The sequence below is a fragment of the Haliotis cracherodii genome, unplaced genomic scaffold, assembly GCF_022045235.1.
Source record: "Haliotis cracherodii isolate W230 unplaced genomic scaffold, xgHalCrac1.p SCAF_28, whole genome shotgun sequence".
NCBI classification, from domain to species: Eukaryota; Metazoa; Mollusca; class Gastropoda; order Lepetellida; family Haliotidae; genus Haliotis; species Haliotis cracherodii.
In genome coordinates this window covers 4,315,314-4,337,263 of record NW_027266284.1, presented here as the reverse complement: position 1 = coordinate 4,337,263, position 21,950 = coordinate 4,315,314, and the positions used below count along the sequence as shown (strand labels likewise).

Below are 21,950 nucleotides of genomic sequence, written 5' to 3'. Positions count from 1 at the left end.
GGCTCTGAAAATGTTTAGTCTCTGAAATCAGCATAGGGAATTTTTTTATTTTTAGAGTCAAGAAGGATATTGTGTAATATAAGATTTCAGAGACTAAATGTTAGTCTATGACCAAGCCACCCTTCCATGTACTGACCTACTCTGACCTCCTATCTATCCTATTCCTATTCTATACTACATTATTCTGCTGTCATACACTACTACCCTATTCTATACTTACTTAATATATCCAACTATCTCTTCAGTCCACATACTGTCCTACACTGCACTGTATTGGCCTACACTTCCCTACTCTCTACTGTCCGACACTATCCTCTCATGTACTGTCCAACACTACCCCCATGTGTACTGCCAAACACTACTGTATTGTGCACTCACCAGTCATTCACTATGCTATTTAGAACTGCCCTACACTACCCTTACACTGCACTACTATGTACTATCATACTCAATCATTATTTGTACTTTCCTTCACATCCGTACTTTGTTACTTTCTTCTTCTCTCCATTCTCTGCTACCCTGTTCTTCCCTTCAAACATTTCTCAGTACCAATGGCTGATGCACCACTCTGTACTATCCCATTTTCCTACTATCTTCCATCCTAGTGCTGTCTCTCTACTCTGTTACTCTTTGGTATTTTGTACTATCTACTATCTAAGTGTTGTCTCTCCTATCCTACTCTCTCCTGTCTTGTACTGTCTGCTGTCTTTATTTTTTTCTCTCTATCTTCCTCTTTCCTGTCTTGTACTATCTACTATCTTATTGTCGTCTCTTCTATCCCACTCACTCCCGTCTTGTACTGTCTGTTATTTAATTTTCTTCTCTCATCTATCACCATCTTTCCTTCCTTGTACTACCTACGATCTTAATGTCCTCTCTACTATCACATTTTCTCCACCTTTGTACTATCTACCATCTAATGTTCCCTCTACTATCCTGCTCTTTCCCGTTTTATACTATCTATTTTCTTAATGTTCCCTCTTTTATACTGTTTTCCTGTCTTGTACTACCTATTATCTGAAAGTTCCCTCTACTATCCTACTCTTTCCTGTCTTGTACTATCTATTATTTCAATCTTCCCCCTACTATCCTACTCTTTCCTGTCTTGTACTATCTATTATCTAAATGTTCCCTCTACAACCTACTCTTTCCTGTCTTGTACTATCTATTATTTTAATGTTCCCTCTACAACCTACTCTTTTCTGTCTTGTACTATCTATTATTTTAATGTTCCCTCTACAACCTACTCTTTTCTGTCTTGTACTATCTATATTTTCTTAATGCTGTTTCTACTATCCTACTCTTTTTTGTTTTTTTTTCACTATGAACCATCTAAATGTTGTCTGTACTATCAAGTGTTAAAAAATAGACTGTGGAAACATGTCACTGTACAGTTTTGTAAGTGTATGTGAAGAGTGGAAAGGGACGGCTGTGAGGGGAGGTTGGAGGCCGCTTATTTAGTATGTAACTGAAAAAACATGTTTTTGTTTCTAACTTATGTCTTCAATGGTTTTATAATAAAATATCACTTTGCAGTCTAAGTAGTAGTTATGTTTTATTTTAATAACTGAAATTGAATTGTTTTGTTGTAAGCATGCTCGTAAGCTTAGAGCAAAATGTGTCATTGAATTGTCACTCCTTGCATGAAACAAAAGACGAAAAATAATTTTCAACATTGAAATATGGGCATCACCCTCATTTATCCAACACATATATAACTTTGAGATTTTTGTGCATCACTCGAGACTAAATATATTCTCGGGAGTATCACATTTTAAGTTCACTTTGATTATTTGTCAGATACTTAGCAGCAGATATTAAGAGAACATGTTGCAGTTGCTTTAATTACTGTGTCTGACTTTAAGCTAAACGTTACATCATACTGGCAATATTGTCGCAATATAGTGACAAGAGACAACATACGATGTGTCCATTGAGGTATTTTCTCACAAAAAATCAGAAATATTTTTGTTTGACTGTCAAGGTGAGAATGGATACCTCTGATGTGAGTAAAACAAATGTGGAACATACTTGGTAAGATGTGAGTGAGTACCTCTATCGTTTTCCAAACCAATAGACAGATACATCTGTATTGTACTTCTATAGCCTCAGGTGTTTCTCTGAATGCAGCAACACACACATGGAACATGTTATGGTTAACAGGTCAGTGGGTGAGTGATTGAAGTAATGGGTAATTTTACAGCTGTAATGTGGCGGCATGTAAGGTAATCCAGTCTGGACCAGACAAACCACGATGACACACAACAAACCAGGTCACAGCTGGTCCTCCATCAAGTAATATTCGCAGCCAGCAGCTGATTTGACCTACACATTCTTAAGACAAGAATGGGTGACAGGTAAAAGTTTTCTAATATGGAAACCAAAAAGTGTTACTCTGATGAGCACTGATCATAAGTTGATGTAATATGCATGCCACAGCTGGTCCTCCATAGATCACTTTTCACAACTAGCAGCAATTGTCACTAACACATTCTAAAGAGAAGCGTGGGTAAACGGTAAATGTTTCATGATCTGGACACAAAAGGTGGGTCACTCTGATGAGCAATGATGACACATGCATTGATTTATCAAGAATATATTGTTTCACATCATATACTTCTTCCTGAGCAATACACGGTTGAGACACAGATTTGTCTCGTATAGATGTACTTGTGGCATTTTCACAGTTTAATGTCAGCTCGTACATTTGGCAGAGCCATTCTCTCAACTATTAAGAGAATGTGTCTTATGAAAATATAAAAACTATAAAACTTCCTTTTCTGACATGAAATCCGAAACATTTTATTTATGACCAATGTATGACATAACATGACGGAAATAATGTCATTCCCAAGCTCAATTACCTTTTTATTCCTTTAATTAAAAGCAACATAGAAACTGAGGACTGTGTATGGTTTTATACTGCTGTAAATTATTAAACGTCCTTGTCATAAAATAAGCAAATTCAGTTGCTCGAAAGGGCAAAATAGCCATGAACATATTTTTGCCTGAAAATCAGTGATGACACCAGGTGCTCACGAAAATGGTAAACATTTCCTGTCCTACAGGTAGTGCCTGCATGATTTGCATAAGAAAGTATATCTTTGTTTCCTGGCACAACACAGCAGTACTCCTGCCATCCACGGGAGCATGTAAACAAACCAGATAAAATCAAATGATGGACCAGAAATCCAGGCACATGATGGCGCATTTACTTTCTTTGTTGAAACCAAAAGTGAATTAGAAATACCCTAGCAATATCATATGTAGCTGGAGACACGTGTGGAAGTGTTCAACGTTAGTTGTACAAGTCCCAAGAGATGGTTCGTGGCCGATTACAGTGTGCCAGACCTATTGTTCATATCAGGTTTCTCTTGTTAATCTGACATTAATTTTCACAAATGGTCTCAATACATTAACAAGGCTTAACAAAAGACTTATTGCACTATTCCATTGAGGACAATGCTACACGACCTCTGAATTTCAATTTTAGTATATTTTCTCCCTTACCATCGTCCTCCCACTTTACTTCCCATCCTCTCTCATAGACCATGACCCTAATTTCCCACCAGTCCATACCTCCGACCTTTCACAATAGTTCCCTTCAGCTCGGCTACTCCCATGTCATCAAATTCACGACCAGTTTCTACTTGCAGTTTCGAACCCTTATAGATCAACTCACCTCTCCTACTCTAATCTCCCCATCTCCACACCAGCCCTGACCTCCGTTCTCTAATTATACTTTCCTTCCCCTGTCCTACTCCTTTATATCTTCCATTTCTCCATGTGTCCCACCTTCATGCCGCCTCTGTATTATCCCCTCCTTCCCCTGTCTCGTTCGCTCATGTCCCCAGTTTTCCCAACCACTTTTCTTCTTTTCCCCTCTCCTTCTCCCTTGTCTCCTATTTATCAACCAGCTCCTACTTTCTACACTTGTTCCTACCTCCATCCATCCACTGTTTTTCCCTCCTCTCTGTGTCCTGTCTCCATTTCGTTTCCCTGTCTGTACCTACTTCAGGCCTTCCACCTCACTTCCCTTCTCCACAAATACTCCCATGTACCCCCTTTCCTCTACCTGCTCCTACATCCGTCACACAAATTACTTCCCCTCTCCTCCTCCATTGTCCTCCATTTCCCCACCTGCCCCTACCTCCGTCCTAACAATGTACTTCCCTTCCCCTCTCCTGCTCCTATATCCTCCGATTCCCCACCTGCCCCTACCTCCGTACTAACAATGTACTTCCCTTCCCCTCTCCTTTCAAATGTCCTCCTTTTCTCCACCTGCTCTACCCCCGTCCTACTAGTGTTCTTACCTTCCCCTCTCCACCTCAAATGTTCTCCTTTTCTCCACCTGCTCTACCCCCGTCCTACCAGTGTTCTTGTCTTCCCCTCTCCGCCACCAATGTCCTCCAATTCCCCACCTGCCCCTACCTCAGTCCTAACAACGTACTTCACATCTCCTCCTCCAGTGCCCCCCATTTTCCCACCTGACGTACCTCCGGCCCACGAGAGTACGTCATTTCCCCTCTCCTGCTCCCATGTCTTCGATTTCCTCACCTGCCCCTACTTCCAGCCTCCTACCCCCTACCCCTCCTCCAATGTCCTCCATTTCCCCACCTGCCCTACTTCCACGCAACCACTATAGTTCCCATTTCCTCACCTACTCTATATCAGCCATTTCCCCACCTGTCCCTACCCCCGGCTTCCCAATATACTTCTTTTCATATCATCTGTTATCATGTTAAGAGCAGTACAGAACAATTAAACAATTTTCAAGAATATCACGCTGTCCTCATTGATGGAACAAATATATACACAACCAGTTCCCAGCCACACATTTCTTACTTTATGGCAAGAATTTCACTATCCCTTTGAATATTCCTGTTGAGCAACTGTGCCTTGGCGCTATTTTTATTCATGCACCAACCATTATTGCCAGCGGAAGGAGTTAATGAATATTATTTTACAGTGACTTTATTGGCTTCCCTTCTATAGGATTATTTTGCATTAGATTAGGATTTCCGGGGATATATATAGGCACTGCCAATCTTGAACACACCCTTAATCTGATAGAAAATAATACATTGACGTAATTTGTTTATTAAATTCTAAATACAATGGCACTGCCTAAACCTTAACAGATGTAGTGTCGGTGTATTTTATTTAACATTGCAAAGGGGGCACACGTGGCCCACAACTAACAACGAATTCGAACTGACTCACTCACTATCATTGCAAACATGAAGTAGATTCATAAAAGCGATCATAAAATCCTCATTCACGCAAGATAACTCCTTTTACATATCAAACTCTACTAGAGTAGCTTCCCTTGGAATGACCTTCGTATTTCACAAGGTTTGTTCTCCATGTTCAACTCATACTGATGACAACAAAGTGTTGATGTAGATCTATATATATTTACAATGTAAGGCAGACGGAAGTGCTGAGTTATGCATAAAGTCGACGCATGCGTGGTTTTGCCTAGAGTAGCGGCGTCATGACAACAGTTAGGCCTTCCTGTGTGTCAGCCATTTTGAGAGATATCACTGGAAGTGTTCTCAGTTTTATCGTGCAAAATACGACTCTAAAAGTGTGTACGACTTGAAGAGGTGGAGAAAACTATGAATCCTACTACGGCAGGTATATAAAATTTGTATTTTGACCAGTGACAAAGGGACATGTAATTGTTTTAATGTGTTTACAATGCAAACAATGAAACGCTGATGTTTCCATATATCAGTTCAAATTGTCATTGTCTGTATGTAGGTCTTATGTTATAGAGTTGCACAAAAACCAACAACAATCTTCGGAATTCTCAGTGTCTTATATTGTAGTGTTTCACAATAACTTAAGATGGTGATTGGCAACCTGAACATTTTAGGGAATTTAAGTTGTACTGGCATAAAAAGTGAACATGATACACAACATTTTCGACTTAGTAGAATTCGTGCACACATGCTAAACTTGTTTTGAAAAGACTTAGATCTAATAAACGGTTTCCAGTTAGATGTTGGTCTTCACTATTATCAAAATGACGAATTATTTTGTAGGCAGTTTAGTAAACTATTCATGTTACAGTGCATGTGACCTGCTTGCCCTCTGGGTTGCCAACAGTGGTGATGGGAGATGGGACCAGATGTTTGATAGATAACAAGACTATCTGGATACCAGCTGGTAATCCTGTTAACCTCTCCCTGGGTGCTGGTTACCAACAGCCAAAACTCCTGCAGCCTGGAGTTCAGTCATCTGTGACTGGTATCCCCCTTACTCTTCCAGTCCTGCCATCACCTTGCAGTAGACGTAGGGAGATAATTCCTGTCAGTCAGCCGCCTGTCAGCCTGCCCAGTTTTGTGCTAGACCTGGAGCTGATGAGACCAGAGGTATGCAGGGGTATTCTTTCTTTTTTTTTGATGAGTTTAAATCTCAAAACCATAATTCAAAAGATGAATATACTTATACTTACGTGATCATGAAACATAAAAATGATACAATGACTGTATCGCCCATTAGGCCTTCTCCTGTGTTCTGCCCCAACTTGACCCATCCAGTCCAGTTCATCCCCAGTCTATAGCCCATGTTGAAACTCCTGCCATGCCTACAACAAGTTACCCCAAACCCAATGTCCATCAAAAGCTAAAACCTGAGCTCAAGCCCTGCAAACGCAAGCCACGCACGTTCAGGCCAAAACCTCAGCCAAAGCCTCGCTTTCCGAAGGAGAAAATGAGCAAGTATCAGCCAGAGAGCAAGCCCTACTTTGTTCCTCAGCCTCTTGGAGCTCAGCACATCAAAACCCAGAGCAGATCCCTTGGGAACCATATCACAAAGTCTGGGGGTAGAAATAGTATCATTAAGGCCTCACCTAACATTAGTTTTACTGAACAGTTGTTGTCTGCTGACGGTGCTTACTTAAAGCCAAAGTCTGTCTTGCCCAGTACAGGTTGCAAGACATTCCCTGTCCCTGTTAAGACCGTAAAGGATAAGGTTGTTTCGGCATCAGAGAGTCCTAAGTCAGGTGGTGTCACTGTTGCAACAGTAAGTGTAAATTCTGCCAAGTCAGTGGACAGATGTGAGCCCAACTCTGATGATGAATATGATGTGGAATATCTGTATCTTACCAAACTCATTTTAAGGAAAAAGAAGAAACCCACTGCTGAGCCCAGCAAGGAGTCACTGCCCTCACGCAAGAGGAAGTGCCCAGATGACAACAGCGAGGTGCCCCAAGCTGTGAAGCAGGCAAGACTGGAGGAGCCCCAGGACACTCTGGAGGACCTGGGAGCTCTCCTGGCTGAGTACAGCTCCAGTGTCTTATGTGGCACCAGGGACTTCTTCTAAACACTGTAAGGTGCAGGGGACAGGTAGGTATAGATTAGTGTATAGTTAGGTTGATGTTTATACATTATCTTCAACATGTCTTTTGGTTATAGTCCTTGTTTTTGCAGTACGGTTGTGCTCTACACTACCATCTACTGTGCTACACTTCTGTCCTATGTACTATCTTACACTACTCTACTATGTTTTGCCATACACTACCCTACTCTGTACTACTGCCTACTGTGCTACACTTCTGTACAATGTACTATCCTACACTACTCTACTTTGAAATTTCTTTCACATCTGTACTTTGTTATTTTCTTCTTTTCTCCATTCTCTGCTATCCTGTTCTTCCCTTCAAACATTTCTCAGTACCAATAATTGATGCACCACTCTGTACTATCCCATTTTCCTACTATATCATCCTACTGCTGTCTCTCTACTCTGTTAGGCATTCGGGTAGCCCAGTGGTTAAGCGTTTGGTCATCTGGCCGAAGACCCGGGTTCGATTCCCAAGATGGGTACAATGTGTGAAGCCCATTTCTGGTGTCCCCCGCCCTGATATTTCTGGAATATTGCTAAAAGCGGCGTAAAACCATACTTTCTTGCCTTGTACTATCTACTATCTTATTGTCGTCTCTCCTATCCCACTCACTCCTCTCTTGTACTGTCTGTTATTTAGTTTTCTTCTCTCTACGATCACCATCTTCCCTTCCTTGTATACTCGGACCCCATGGTACCGCGGCATTCATCGTATCGCGGCATTTGTGATTTCCGTTAGTTCACGCTGGACACGCCTCTAAGCGGCTGTCTATTAATGCAAATCAGTAACCAGGAAGTGCTCACTTCGTAAACAATTTCAATTTCCTCGGAATGTTCCGTCTGCTGTAAGTAAGGAGTTATTAATCCGTTGATACCTATTTCTGGCATCTGTTGTAATATTGCCTTACCCCCATCTATTAATGGCCAACGATATAACCCGCAGTTCCCCAAGTAAACTTTCTCAATCGACCTGAACTAGATCATCTGCATATTCATGGCGACTAATGAGGTAACGGAAGTTACGTAGTCCGCACATTTTTTCCCGCTCTGTGCCAAGAATCTATTGGGAGATCATAAGGACCATAATGCCAAACTTAGAAATACGTTCTTCACTAGTAACCAAAAGATAAATACATACTTTGGGCATACTAGGAGTGCTTTTTATATATTTATTGTTGACTTTTAACATTTTTCCATTTTGTGACAAATTATTGTCATCCAATTCTTTTTAAACAATCTTAAAATATCATTTCTGATATTTTGATGTTGACTTATAAAAAATATTTTTCTCTTACTTTTCGGTAAATATGCATTGAATACCTATTGCTGATAACACATTTAGAATTTTACTTGTGCTGTCTTTGCACTTGTCTGGACAAATCACTGATGTCTGGCATGATCACACCAAGTGGTTGGTAGAATTATGTCTTCTTTTTGTCCAATTCGGACCTCCATACACAACTTTTCTCTGTACCGCGATACGATGGAGTTCGCTCCCTTGTCAAACAGAGCGCGAGGCACGGCTTTTACTCGGAGCTACTAATGTAAATAATGAACTTTTATCAGTAAAATATGCATTGTTTGATATCATGAATGATATCTGATACAGAGAACACGAATAAACATAAAGGTTAGTGAGTGCATTTTGTTCCGTTTAGCGTACATGACAAGTACCGCGATACCCCGAGGTTGCAGGCTACTACCAACTATCTTGATGTCCTCTCTACTATTTTTCATATAATCTTCATTTTCCCTCTACAATCTACTCTTTTCTGTCTCGTACTATCTATTTTCTTAATGTTGCCTCTACTATCCTACTCTTTCTTGTTATGTACGCTCTATTTGTTTAATGTTCCCTCTACTATCCTGCTCTTTCCTGTTATATACTCTCTATTTGTGTTGTCTCTACTCTTTCCTGTTTTTTTTTCACTATGAACCATCTAAATGTTGTCTGTACTATCAAGTGATAAAAAATAGACTGTGGAAACATGTCACTGTACAGTTTTGTAAGTGTATGTGAAGAGTGGAAAGGGACGGCTGTGAGGGGAGGTTGGAGGCCGTTTATTTAGTATGTAACTGAAAAACATGTTTTTGTTTCTAACTTATGTCTACAATGGTTTCATAATAAAATATCACTTTGCAGTCTAAGTAGTAGTTATGTTTTATTTCAATAACTGAAATTGAATTGTGTGGTTAGTAAAGGTAGTGAAACAATTTGAATAAAAGTATATTGCTAAGCAAGGTATAAGCAACAAACAATAATAGATAGTTAACAGCATTATCTTGGAGATGTGTATCACAGTATCTGACTGTGAGTGGTCATGAACTATCAGCATATGTCTTCAACGAAAAGCCACCATTATGTTCTGTGATTTTAATCCTCAATGTCACACAAACACTGCTTGACGAGAACAATTTAACTTGAACCAATTGCAACAATAAGTTGTCAGAAGTCCTTGAGCCATATCTGTGTTCAAGTAATTAAACTGGCATTTCACAAACAATGCATGGCTAAGCATGCTCGTAAGCTTAGAGCAAAATGTGTTACTGAATTGTCACTCCTTGCAAGAAACAAAAAAAGACGAAAAATATTTTCAACATTGGAATATGGGCATCAGTATTCCAAAACGGTGGTTGGCACCCTCATCAATCCCACACAAATGTAACTTTGAGATTTTTTGTGCATCACTCATGACTAAAAATATTCTCGGGAGTATCAAATTTTAATTTTACTTTGATTATTTGTCAGATACTTAGCACCAGATGTTAAAAGAACATGTGAGCAGTTGTTTTAATTACTGTGTCTGACTTTCAGCTAAACGTTACATCATACTGGCAATATTGTCGCAATATAGCGACAAGAGACAACATATGATGTGTCCATTGAGGTATTTTCTCACACAAAATCAGAAATATTTTTGTTTGACTGTCAAGGTGAGAATGGATACCTCTGATGTGAGTAAAACAAATGTGGAACATACTTGGTAAGATGTGAGTGAGTACCTGTATCATTTTCCAAACCAATAGACAGATACATCTGTATTGTACTTCTATAGCCTCAGGTGTTTCTCTGAATGCAGCAACACACACATGGAACATGTTATGGTTAACAGGTCAATGGGTGAGTGATTGAAGTAATGGGTAATTTTACAGCTGTAACGTGGCAGCATGTAAGGTAATCCAGTCTGGACCAGACAAACCACGATGACAAACAACAAACCAGGTCACAGCTGGTCCTCCATCAAGTAATATTCGCAGCCAGCAGCTGATTTGACCTACACATTCTTAAGACAAGAATGGGTGACAGGTAAAAGTTTTCTAATATGGAAACCAAAAAGTGTTACTCTGATGAGCACTGATCATAAGTTGATATAATATGCATGCCACAGCTGGTCCTCCATAGATCACTTTTCACAACTAGCAGCAATTGTCACTAACACATTCTAAAGAGAAGCATTGGTGAACGGTAAATGTTTCATGATCTGGACACAAAAGGTGGGTCACTCTGATGAGCAATGATGACACATGCATTGATTTATCAAGAACATATTGTTTCACATCATATACTTCTTCCTGAGCAATACACGGTTGAGACACAGATTTGTCTCATATAGATGTACTTGTGGCATTTTCACAGTTTAATGTCAGCTCGTACATTTGGCAGAGCCATTCTCTCAACTATTAAGAGAATGTTTCTTATGAAAATATAAAAACTATAAAACTTTCTTTTCTAACATATGAAATCCGAAACAGTTTATTTATGACCAATGTATGACATAACATGACGGAAATAATGTCATTCACAAGCTCAATTACCTTTTTATTCCTTTAATTAAAAGCAACATAGAAACTGAGGACTGTGTATGGTTTTATACTGCTGTAAATTATTAAACGTCCTTGTCATAAAATAAGCAAATTCAGTTGCTCGAAAGGGCAAAATAGCCATGAACATACTTTTGCCTGAAAATCAGTGATGACACCAGGTGCTCACGAAAATGGTAAACATTTCCTGTCCTACAGGTAGTTCCTGCATAATTTGCATAAGAAAGTATATCTTTGTTTCCTGGCACAACACAGCAGTACTCCTGCCATGCCACGGGAGCATGTAAACAAACCAGACAATCAAATGATGGACCAGAAATCCAGGCACATGATGGCGCATTTACTTTCTTTGTTGAAACCAAAAGTGAATTAGAAATACCCTAGCAATATCATATGTAGCTGGAGACACGTGTGGCAGTGTTCAACGTTAGTTGTACAAGTCCCAAGAGATGGTTCGTGGCCGATTACAGTGTGCCAGACCTATTGTTCATATCAGGTTTCTCTTGTTAATCTGACATTAATTTTCACAAATGGTCTCAATACGTTAACAAGGCTTAACAAAGGACTTATTGCACTATTCCATTGAGGACAATGCTACACGACCTCTGAATTTCAATTTTAGTATATTTTCTCCCTTACCATCGTCCTCCCACTTTACTTCCCATCCTCTCTCATAGACCATGACCCTAATTTCCCACCAGTCCATACCTCCGACCTTTCACAATAGTTCCCTTCAGCTCGGCTAGTCCCATGTCATCAAATTCACGACCAGTTTCTTCTTGCAGTTTCGAACCCTTATAGATCAACTCACCTCTCCTACTCTAATCCCCCCATCTCCACACCAGCCCTGACCTCCGTTCTCTAATTATACTTTCCTTCCCCTGTCCTACTCCTTTATATCTTCCATTTCTCCATGTGTCCCACCTTCATGCCGCCTCTGTATTATCCCCTCCCCCTGTCCCGTTCGCTCATGTCCCCAGTTTTCCCAACCACTTTTCTTTTCTTCTATCCTTCTCCCTTGTCTCCTATTTATTCCTATTTATCAACCAGCTCCTACTTTCCCAAATTGTTCCTACCTCCATCCAGCAACTGTTCTTCCCTTCTTTTCTCTGTGTCCTATCTCCATTTCGTTTCCCTGTCTATACCTACTTCAGGCCTTCCACCTCACTTCCCTTCTCCACAAATACTCCCATGTACCCCCTTTCCTCTATCTGCTCCTACATCCGTCACACAAATTACTTCCCCTCTCCTCCTCCATTGTCCTCCATTTCCCCACCTGCCCCTACCTCCGTCCTATCAATGTACTTCCCTTCCCCTCCCCTCTCCTGCTCCTATATCCTCCAATGCCCCCCACCTGCCCCTACCTCCGAAATAACAATGTACTTCCCTTCCCCTCTCCTTTCAAATGTCCTCCTTTTCTCCACCTGCCCCTACCTCCGTCCTAACAATGTACTTCCCTTCCCCTCTCCTGCTCCTATATCCTCCGATTCCCCCCACCTGCCCCTACCTCCGTCCTACCAGTGAACTTCCCTTCCCCTCTCCTGCTCCTATATCCTCCGATTCCCCATCTGCCCCTATCTCAGTCCTACCAGTGTTCTTCTCTTCCCTTCTCCGCCTCCAATGTCCTCCAATTCCCCACCTGCCCCTACCTCAGTCCTAACAATGTACTTCACCTGTCTTCCTCAAATGTCCCCCATTTTCCCACCTGACGTTCCTCCGGCCCACGAGAGTACGTCATTTCCCCTCTCCTGCTCCCATGTCTTCGATTTCCTCACCTGCCCCTACTTCCAGCCTACGAGTGTACATCCCTCCACATCCCACCCCCCAACCCTCCTCCAATGTCCTCCATTTCCCCACCTGCCCTCACTGTGAATATTCCTGTTGAGCAACTGTGCCTTGGCGCTATTTTTATTCATGTACCAACCATTGTTGCCAGCAGAAGGAGTTAATGAATATTAAGTTACAGTGACTTAATTGGCTTCCCTTCTATTGGATTATTTTGCATTAGATTAGGATTTCCGGGGATATATAGATGACTCGTGTTTGATTCATGTAGTGGCCATTGTGGCACTGCCAATCTTGAACACACCCTTAATCTGATAGAAAATAATACATTGACGTAATTTGTTTTTTAATTACTAAATACAATGGCACTGCCTAAACCTTAACAGATGAAGTGTTGGTGTATTTTATTTAACATTGCAAAGGGGGCACACGTGGCCCTCAACTAACAACGAATTCGAACTGACTCACTCACTATCTACTATCAAGTAGATTAATTAAAGCGATCATAAAATCCTCATTCAAAGCAAGATAACTACTTTTACATATCAAACTCTACTAGAGTAGCTTCCCTTGGAATGACCTTCGTATTTCACAAGGTTTGTTCTCCAAGTTCAACTCATACTGATGACAACAAAGTGTTGATGTAGATCTATATATATTTACAATGTAAGGCAGACGGAAGTGCTGAGTTATGCATAAAGTCGACGCATGCGTGGTTTTGCCTAGAGTAGCGGCGTCATGACAACAGTTAGCCCTTCCTGTGTGTCAGCCATTTTGAGAGATATCACTGGAAGTGTTCTCAGTTTTATCGTGCAAAATACGACTCTAAAAGTGTGTACGACTTGAAGAGGTGGAGAAAACTATGAATCCTACTACGGCAGGTATATAAAGTTTGTATTTTGACCAGTGACAAAAAGGGACATGTAATTGTTTTAATGTGTTTACAATGCAAGCAATGAAACGCTAATGTTTCCATATATCAGTTCAAATTGCCATTGTCTGTATGTAGTTCTTACATTATAGAGTTGCACAAAAAACAACTACAATCTTCGGAATTCTCAGTGTCTTATATTGTAGAGTTTCACAATAACTTAAGATGGTGATTGGCAACCTGAACATTTTAGGGAATTTAAGTTGTACTGGCATAAAAAGTGAACATGATACACAACATTTTCGACTTCGTAGAATTCCTGCACACATGCTAAACTTGTTTTGAAAAGACAATAAACGGTTTCCAGTTAGATGTTGGACTTCACTATTATCAAAATGACGAATTATTTTGTAGGCAGTTTAGTAAACTATTCATGTTACAGTGCATGTGACCTGCTTGCCCTCTGGGTTGCCAACAGTGGTGATGGGAGATGGGACCAGATGTTTGATAGATAACAAGACTATGTGGATACCAGCTGGTAATCCTGTTAACCTCTCCCTGGGTGCTGGTTACCTACAGCCAAGACTCCTGCAGCCTGGAGTTCAGCCATCTGTGACTGGTATCCCCCTTACTCCTGCAGTCCAGCCATCACCTTGCAGTAGACGTAGGGAGACGATGCCTGTCAGCCAGCCGCCTGTCAGCCTGCCCAGTTCAGTGCTAGACCTGGAGCTGATGAGACCAGAGGTATGCAAGGGTTTTCTATTTTTGTGATGATTTAAAAACTCAAAACCATAATTCAAAAGATGAATATACTTGTACTTACGTGATCATGAAACATAAAAATGATACAATGACTATATCGCCCATTAGGCCTTCTCCTGTGTTCTGCCCCAACTTGACCCACCCAGTCCAGTTCCTCATCCCCAGTCTATAGCCCATGTTGAAACTCCTGCCATGCCTACAAGTTACCCCAAACCCAATGTCCATCAAAAGCGAAAACCTGAGCTCAAGCCCTGCAAACGCAAGCCACGCACGTTCAGGCCAAAACCTCAGCCAAAGCCTCGCTTTCTGAAGGAGAAAATGAGCAAGTATCAGCCAGAGAGCAAGCCCTACTTTGTTCCTCAGCCTCTTGGAGCTCAGCACATCAAAACCCAGAGCAGATCCTTTGGGAACCATATCACAAAGTCTGGGGGTAGAAATAGTATCATTAAGGCCTCACCTAACATAAGTTTTGCTGAACAGTTGTTGTCTGCTGACGGTGCTTACTTAAAGCCAAAGTCTGTCTTGCCCAGTACAAGTTGTAAGACATTCCCTGTCCCTGTTAAGAATTTAAAGGATAAGGTTGCTTCGGCATCAGAGAATCCTAAGTCAGGTGGTGTCACTGTTGCAACAGTAAGTGTAAATTCTGCCAAGTCAGTGGACAGATGTGAGCCCAACTCTGATGATGAATATGATGTGGAATATCTGTATCTTACCAAACTCATTTTAAGGAAAAAGAAGAAACCCACTGCTGAGCCCAGCAAGGAGTCCCTGCCCTCACGCAAGAGGAAGTGCCCAGATGACAACAGCGAGGTGCCCCAAGCTGTGAAGCAGGCAAGACTGGAGGAGCCCCAGGACACTCTGGAGGACCTGGAAGCTCTTCTGGCTGAGTACAGCTCCAGTCTCTCGTCTGGCACCAGGGACTTCTTCTAAACACTGTAAGGTGCAGGGGACAGGTAGGTATAGATTAGTGTATAGTTAGGTTGATGTTTATACATTATCTTCAGCATGTCTTTTGCTTATAGTCCTTGTGCTCTACACTTCCACCTACTGTGCTACACTTCTTTACAATGTACTATCTTACACTACTCTACTTTGTACTTTCCTTCACATCTGTACTTTGTTATTTTCTTCTTCTCTCCATTCTCTGTTATCCTGTTCTTCCCTTCAAACATTTCTCAGTGCCAATAATTGATGCACCACTCTGAACTATCCCATTTTCCTACTATACCATCCTACTGCTGTCTCTCTACTCTATTCGGGCGGTCGGGTAGCCCAGTGGTTAAAGCGTTCGGTCGTCTGGCCGAAGACCCGGGTTCGATTCCCAAGATGGGTACAATGTGTGAAGCCCATTCACTCTCTACTGTTACACTTTGGTATTTTGTACTATCTACTATCTTATTGTTGTTTGTGGTACTGTCTGTTATTTAATTTTCTTCTCTCTACGATCACCATCTTTCCTTCCTTGTACTACCAACTATCTTGATGTCCCCTCTACTATCCCATTTTCTCCACCTTTGTACTATCTACCATTTAATGTTCCCTCTACTATCCTGCTCTTTCCTGTCTTGTACTATCTATTATCTTAATGTTCTCTCTGCTATTCTACTCTTTCCTGTTATGTACTCTCTATTTGTGTCGTCTCTACTCTTTCCTGTTTTTTTTCACTATGAACCATCTAAATGTTGTCTACTATCAAGTGTTAAAAAATAGACTGTGGAAACATGTCACTGTACAGTTTTGTAAGTGTATGTGAAGAGTGGAAAGGGATGGCTGTGAGGGGAGGTTGGAGGCCGTTTAGTTAGTATGTAACTGAAAAACATGTTTTTGTTTCTAACTTATGTCTACAATGGTTTCATAATAAAATATCACTTTGCAGTCTAAGTAGTAGTTATGTTTTATTTCAATAACTGAAGTTGAATTATGTGGTTAGTAAAGGTAGTGAAACAATTTGAATAAAAGTATTGGATAGGATAGGATAAGTTTTATTCCATACTGAAAGGCCTCAGGCCCATAGTACAATTCTGTTTTCGGGAGTGGTAACAGATCCGTGTAACAGGTCATATTCTAATTAACATAGCATGATAAATGAACATTGATAGATTTTTTAGAGTATCTTTATCAGTTGTTGACATGATCGTTGTAAATATTTGTAGAGTATATAAAAGTATATTGCCAAGCAAGGTATAAGCAACAAACAATAATAGATAGTTAACAGCATTATCTTGGAGATGTCAATCACTGTATCTGACTGTGATTGATCATGAACTATCAGCATATATCTTCAATGAAAAGCCACAATTATGTTCTGTGATTTTCATCCTCAATGTCACACAAACACTGCTTGACGAGAACAATTTAACTTGAACCAATTGCAACAATAAGTTGTCAGAAGTCCTTGAGCCATATCAGTGTTCACAGCTGATGCAAGTAAATTAAACTGGCATTTCACAAACAATGCATGGCTAAGCATGCTCGTAAGCTTAGAGCAAAATGTGTTACTGAATTATCACTCCTTGCAAGTAACAAAAAAGACGAAAAATATGTTCAACATTGAAATATGGGCTATTTCAAACGGTGGTTGGCACCCTCATTAATCACACACATATATAACTTTGAGATTTTTTGTGCATCACTCATGACTAAAAATATTCTCGGGAGTATCAAATTTTAATTTTACTTTGATTATTTGTCAGATACTTAGCACCAGATATTAAGAGAAAATGTGAGCAGTTGTTTTAATTACTGTGTCTGACTTTCAGCTAAACGTTACATCATACTGGCAATATTGTCGCAATATAGTTACAAGAGACAACATACGATGTGTCCATTGAGGTATTTTCTCACAAAAGATCAGAAATAATCTAGTGAGAATGAATACCTCTGATGTGAGTAAAACAAATGTGGAACATACTTGGTAAGATGTGAGTGAGTACCTGTATCATTTTCCAAACCAATAGACAGATACATCTGTATTGTACTTCTATAGCCTCAGGTGGTTCTCTGAATGCAGCAACACACACATGGAACATGTTATGGTTAACAGGTCAATGGGTGAGTGATTGAAGTAATGGGTAATTTTACAGCTGTAATGTGGCAGCATGTAAGGTAATCCAGTCTGGACCAGACAAACCACGATGACACACAACAAACCAGGTCACAGCTGGTCCTCCATCAAGTAAAATTCACAGCCAGCAGCTGATTTGACCTACACATTCTTCAGACAAGAATGGTGACAGGTAAAAGTTTTCAAATATGTGAAACTAAAAGGTGTTACTCTGATGAGTACTGATCATAAGTTGATACAATATGTATGTCACAGCTGGTCCTCTATAGATCACTTTTCACTACTAGCAGCTATTGTCACTAACACATTCTCAAGACAAGTGTGGGTGAACGGTAAATGTTTCATGATCTGGACACAAAAGGTGGGTCATTCTGATGAGCAATGATACGATTTTTGTGCATCTCTCATGACTAAAAATATTCTCAGGAGTATCAAATTTTAATTTCACTTTGATTATTTGTCAGATACTTAGCACAAGATATTAAGAGAACATGTGAGCAGTTGCTTTAATTACTGTGTCTGACTTTAAGCCAAACGTTACATCATACTGGCAATTTTGTCGCAATATGGTGACAAGAGACAACATACGATGTGTCCATTGAGGTATTTTCTCACACAAAATCAGATATATTTTTGTTTGACTGTCAAGGTGAGAATGGATACCTCTGATGTGAGTAAAACAAATGTGGAACATACTTGGTAAGATGTGAGTGAGTACCTGTATCATTTTCCAAACCAACAGACAGATACATCTGTATTGTACTTCTATAGCCTCAGGTGTTTCTCTGAATGCAGCAACACACACATGGAACATGTTATGGTTAACAGGTCAATGGGTGAGTGATTGAAGTAATGGGTAATTTTACAGCTGTAATGTGGCAGCATGTATGGTAATCCAGTCTGGACCAGACAAACCACGATGACAAACAACAAACCAGGTCACAGCTGGTCCTCCATCAAGTAATATTCGCAGCCAGCAGCTGATTTGACCTACACATTCTTCAGACAAGAATGGGTGACAGGCAAAAGTTTTCTAATATGGAAACCAAAAGGTGTGAGTACTGATCATATGTTGATTAAATGTGCATGTCAGAGCTGGTCCTCCATAGATCACTTTTCACAACTAGCAGCTATCGTCACTAACACATTCTAAAGAGAAGCGTGGGTGAACGGTAAATGTTTCATGATCTGGACACAAAAGGTGGGTCACTCTGATGAGCAATGATGACACATGCATTGATTTATCAAGAATATATTGTTTCACATCATATACTTCTTCCTGAGCAGTACACAGTTGAGACACAGATTTGTCTCATATAGATGTACTTGTGGCATTTTCACAGTTTAATGTCAGCTCGTACATTTGCCAGACCCGTTCTCTCAGCTGTTAAGAGAATGTGTCCTACAAAAATATAAAAACTATGAAACTTCTTTTTCTGACATATGAAACCCGAAACAGTTTATTTTTGACCAATGTATGACATAACATGACGGAAATAATGTCATTCACAAGCTCAATTACCTTTTTATTCCTTTAATTAAAAGCAACATAGAAACTGAGGACTGTGTATGGTTTTATACTGCTGTTAATTATTAAACGTCCTTGTCATAAAATAAGCAAATTCAGTTGCTCGAAAGGGCAAAATAGCCATGAACATCTTTTTGCCTGAAAATCAGTGATGACACCAGGTGCTCACGAAAATGGTAAACATTTCCTGCCCTACTTCCCCTCCACCCTCCCTACTTCCCCCTCCATCCTCGCTTCTTCCACCTCATCCACCCTACTTCCCCTCCAACCTCACTACTTCCCCTCCATCCTCCCTACTTCTCCCCCATTACCCCTAATTCACGCTGATCCTTCTTACTTACCCCTCCATCCTCACTACTTCCACCACATCGTCCCTACTTCCCCTACATCATCACTACTTCCCCCCCATCCTCCCTACTTCTCCCCCATCCTCCCTAATTCTCCCTGATCCTTCTTACTTACCTCTCCATCCTTGCTATTTCCACCACATCCTCCCTACTTTCCCCTCCATGTTCCCTATTTCTCATTCATCCTCCCTACTTCCCCCCATCCTCCCTACTTCCCCCTCCACCCCCATACTTCCACCTCCATCCTCCAAACTTTCCCCTCCACCCTCCATACTTCCCCCTCCACCCTCCTAACTTCCCCCTTAACCTTCCATATTTCCCCGCCATCCTCTCTAGTACCCCAACTATCGTCCAAACTTCCCTCTCCATCCTCCCTACTTCCCCTTCCACCTGTTAGGTGTTTTTGTCGGTAGTTTGTTTTTTAAAGGAACGATTTTTCTTTTGTTTTTTGTTCTGGTTTTCCGTTTATTTATTTCATTTTTTTTCTAAAGTGTTTCATTTGATGGTCGTTTATTTTAACTTCCCCTCCATCATCTCTACTTCCCCCTCCTTAATATCAACTTCCCCGTCCATTCTCTGTACTTCCCCCCTCCCTCGCCCATACTCCCCCCTCCACCTCCATATTTCCCCCTCCATCCCCCTCCACCCTTCATACTTCCCCCTCCTTCAATACTCCTACTTCCTCCCCATCATCACTGCTTCCCCCTCCATAACTTTAACTACCCCCTTCATCCTCCCTACTTCCATCTCCATTCTCCCTACTTCCCCTCCATCCTCCCTACTGCCCCCTCCACCCTCGTTACGTCCCCCTCCACCCCCCATACTTCCTTCTCCATCCTCCCTACTTCCCACCATCCTCCCATTGGTTCCTTCCTTATTCCTACTTCACCCCATCTTCCTACTTCCCCCTCCATAATCCCAACTTCCTCCCCACCTTCATCTTCCACCTCCATCCTCCATACTTCCCCCTCCACCCTCCATACTTCCCCTTCCATCCTCCTTACTTCCCCCTTAACCTTCCATATTTTCCCGCCATCCTCCCTAGTACCCCCACAATCGTCCAAACTTCCCTCTCCATCCTCTCTAATTCATCCTTCATCCTCCCTACTTCCCCCTCAACCTGCATCCTCACTACTTTTCCTTCCACCCTAATACTTCCCCTCCATTCTCACTACTTCCCCCTCCACCCTCCATACTTCCCCCTCCATTCTACCTACTTCCCGTCCCTCCTCCCTTCGGCTCCTTCATTATTCCTACTTCCTCGCCAACCTCCCTACTTCCCCCTCAACCTGCATCCTCCCTACTTTTCCTTCCACCCTAATACTTCCCCTCCATCCTCACTACTTCCCCCGCAGCCCTCCATACTCCCCCCTCCATTCTACCTACTTCCCGTCCCTCCTCCCTTCGGCTCCTTCATTATTCCTACTTCCTCGCCAACCTCCCTACTTCCCCCTCAACCTGCATCCTCCCTACTTTTCCTTCCACCCTAATACTTCCCCTCCATCCTCACTACTTCCCCCTGCACCCTCAGGACTCCCCCCTCCATTCTACCTACTTCCCGCCCCTCCTCCCTTCGGCTCCTTCATTATTCCTACTTCCTCGCAAACCTCCCTACTTCCCCCTCCACCCTCCATAGTTCCCCTCCATCCCCCCTACTTCCCCCTGCACACTCCATACTTCCCCCTCCATCCTCCGTATTTCCCCTCCATCCTCCCTTCGGCTCCTTCATTTTTCCTACTTCCTCCCCATCTTCACTACTTCCCCCTCCATAGTCCCTACTTCCCCCGCCATAGTCCCTATTTCCATCTCCACCCTCCATACTTCCCCCTCCACCATCCATACTTCCCCCTCCATCCACCCTACTTCCCCTGCCACCCCTATACTTCCACCTCCACCCTCCATACTTCCGCTTCCATCATCCTTACTTCCCCCTTAACCTTCCATATTTCCCCGCCATCATCCCTAGTACCCCCACTATCGTCCCTATCCCCCCCTCCATCATCCCTACGTCCCCTTCCTTCCTCCCTACTTCCCCATCCATTCAAATATCAACTTCCCCGTCCATTCTCCGTACTTCCCCCCTCCCTCGCCCATACTCCCCCTTCCACCCTTTCCCCGTCCATCCTCCCTACTTTCCCCTCCACCTCCATATTTCCCCCTCCTTCCTCCGTACTTCACCTCCACCCTCCCTTCGGCTCCTTCATTATTCCTACTTCCTCACCATCAGCACTACTTCCCTCGCCATAATTTAACTGCCCCTTTCATTCTCCCTACTTCCCCCTCCACCCTCCCTACTTCCGCCTCAATCCTCTCTACTTCCCCTCCATCCTCCCAACTCCCCCCTCCATCCTCAATACTTCCCCCTTATCCTCCCTCCTTCCTCTCCCTCCCAACTTCCTTCTCTATCCTCTCTAATTT

General features: G+C 41.8%; 2 pseudogenes; both read left to right on the top strand.

Annotated features, from left to right (window-relative positions):
* Window positions 1-5,467: 5,467 nt before the first annotated feature.
* LOC139473300 (titin-like) lies at window positions 5,468-7,332 on the top strand (annotated as a pseudogene).
* Window positions 7,333-13,668: 6,336 nt separating this feature from the next.
* On the top strand, window positions 13,669-15,523 carry LOC139473404 (uncharacterized; annotated as a pseudogene).
* Window positions 15,524-21,950: the final 6,427 nt, after the last annotated feature.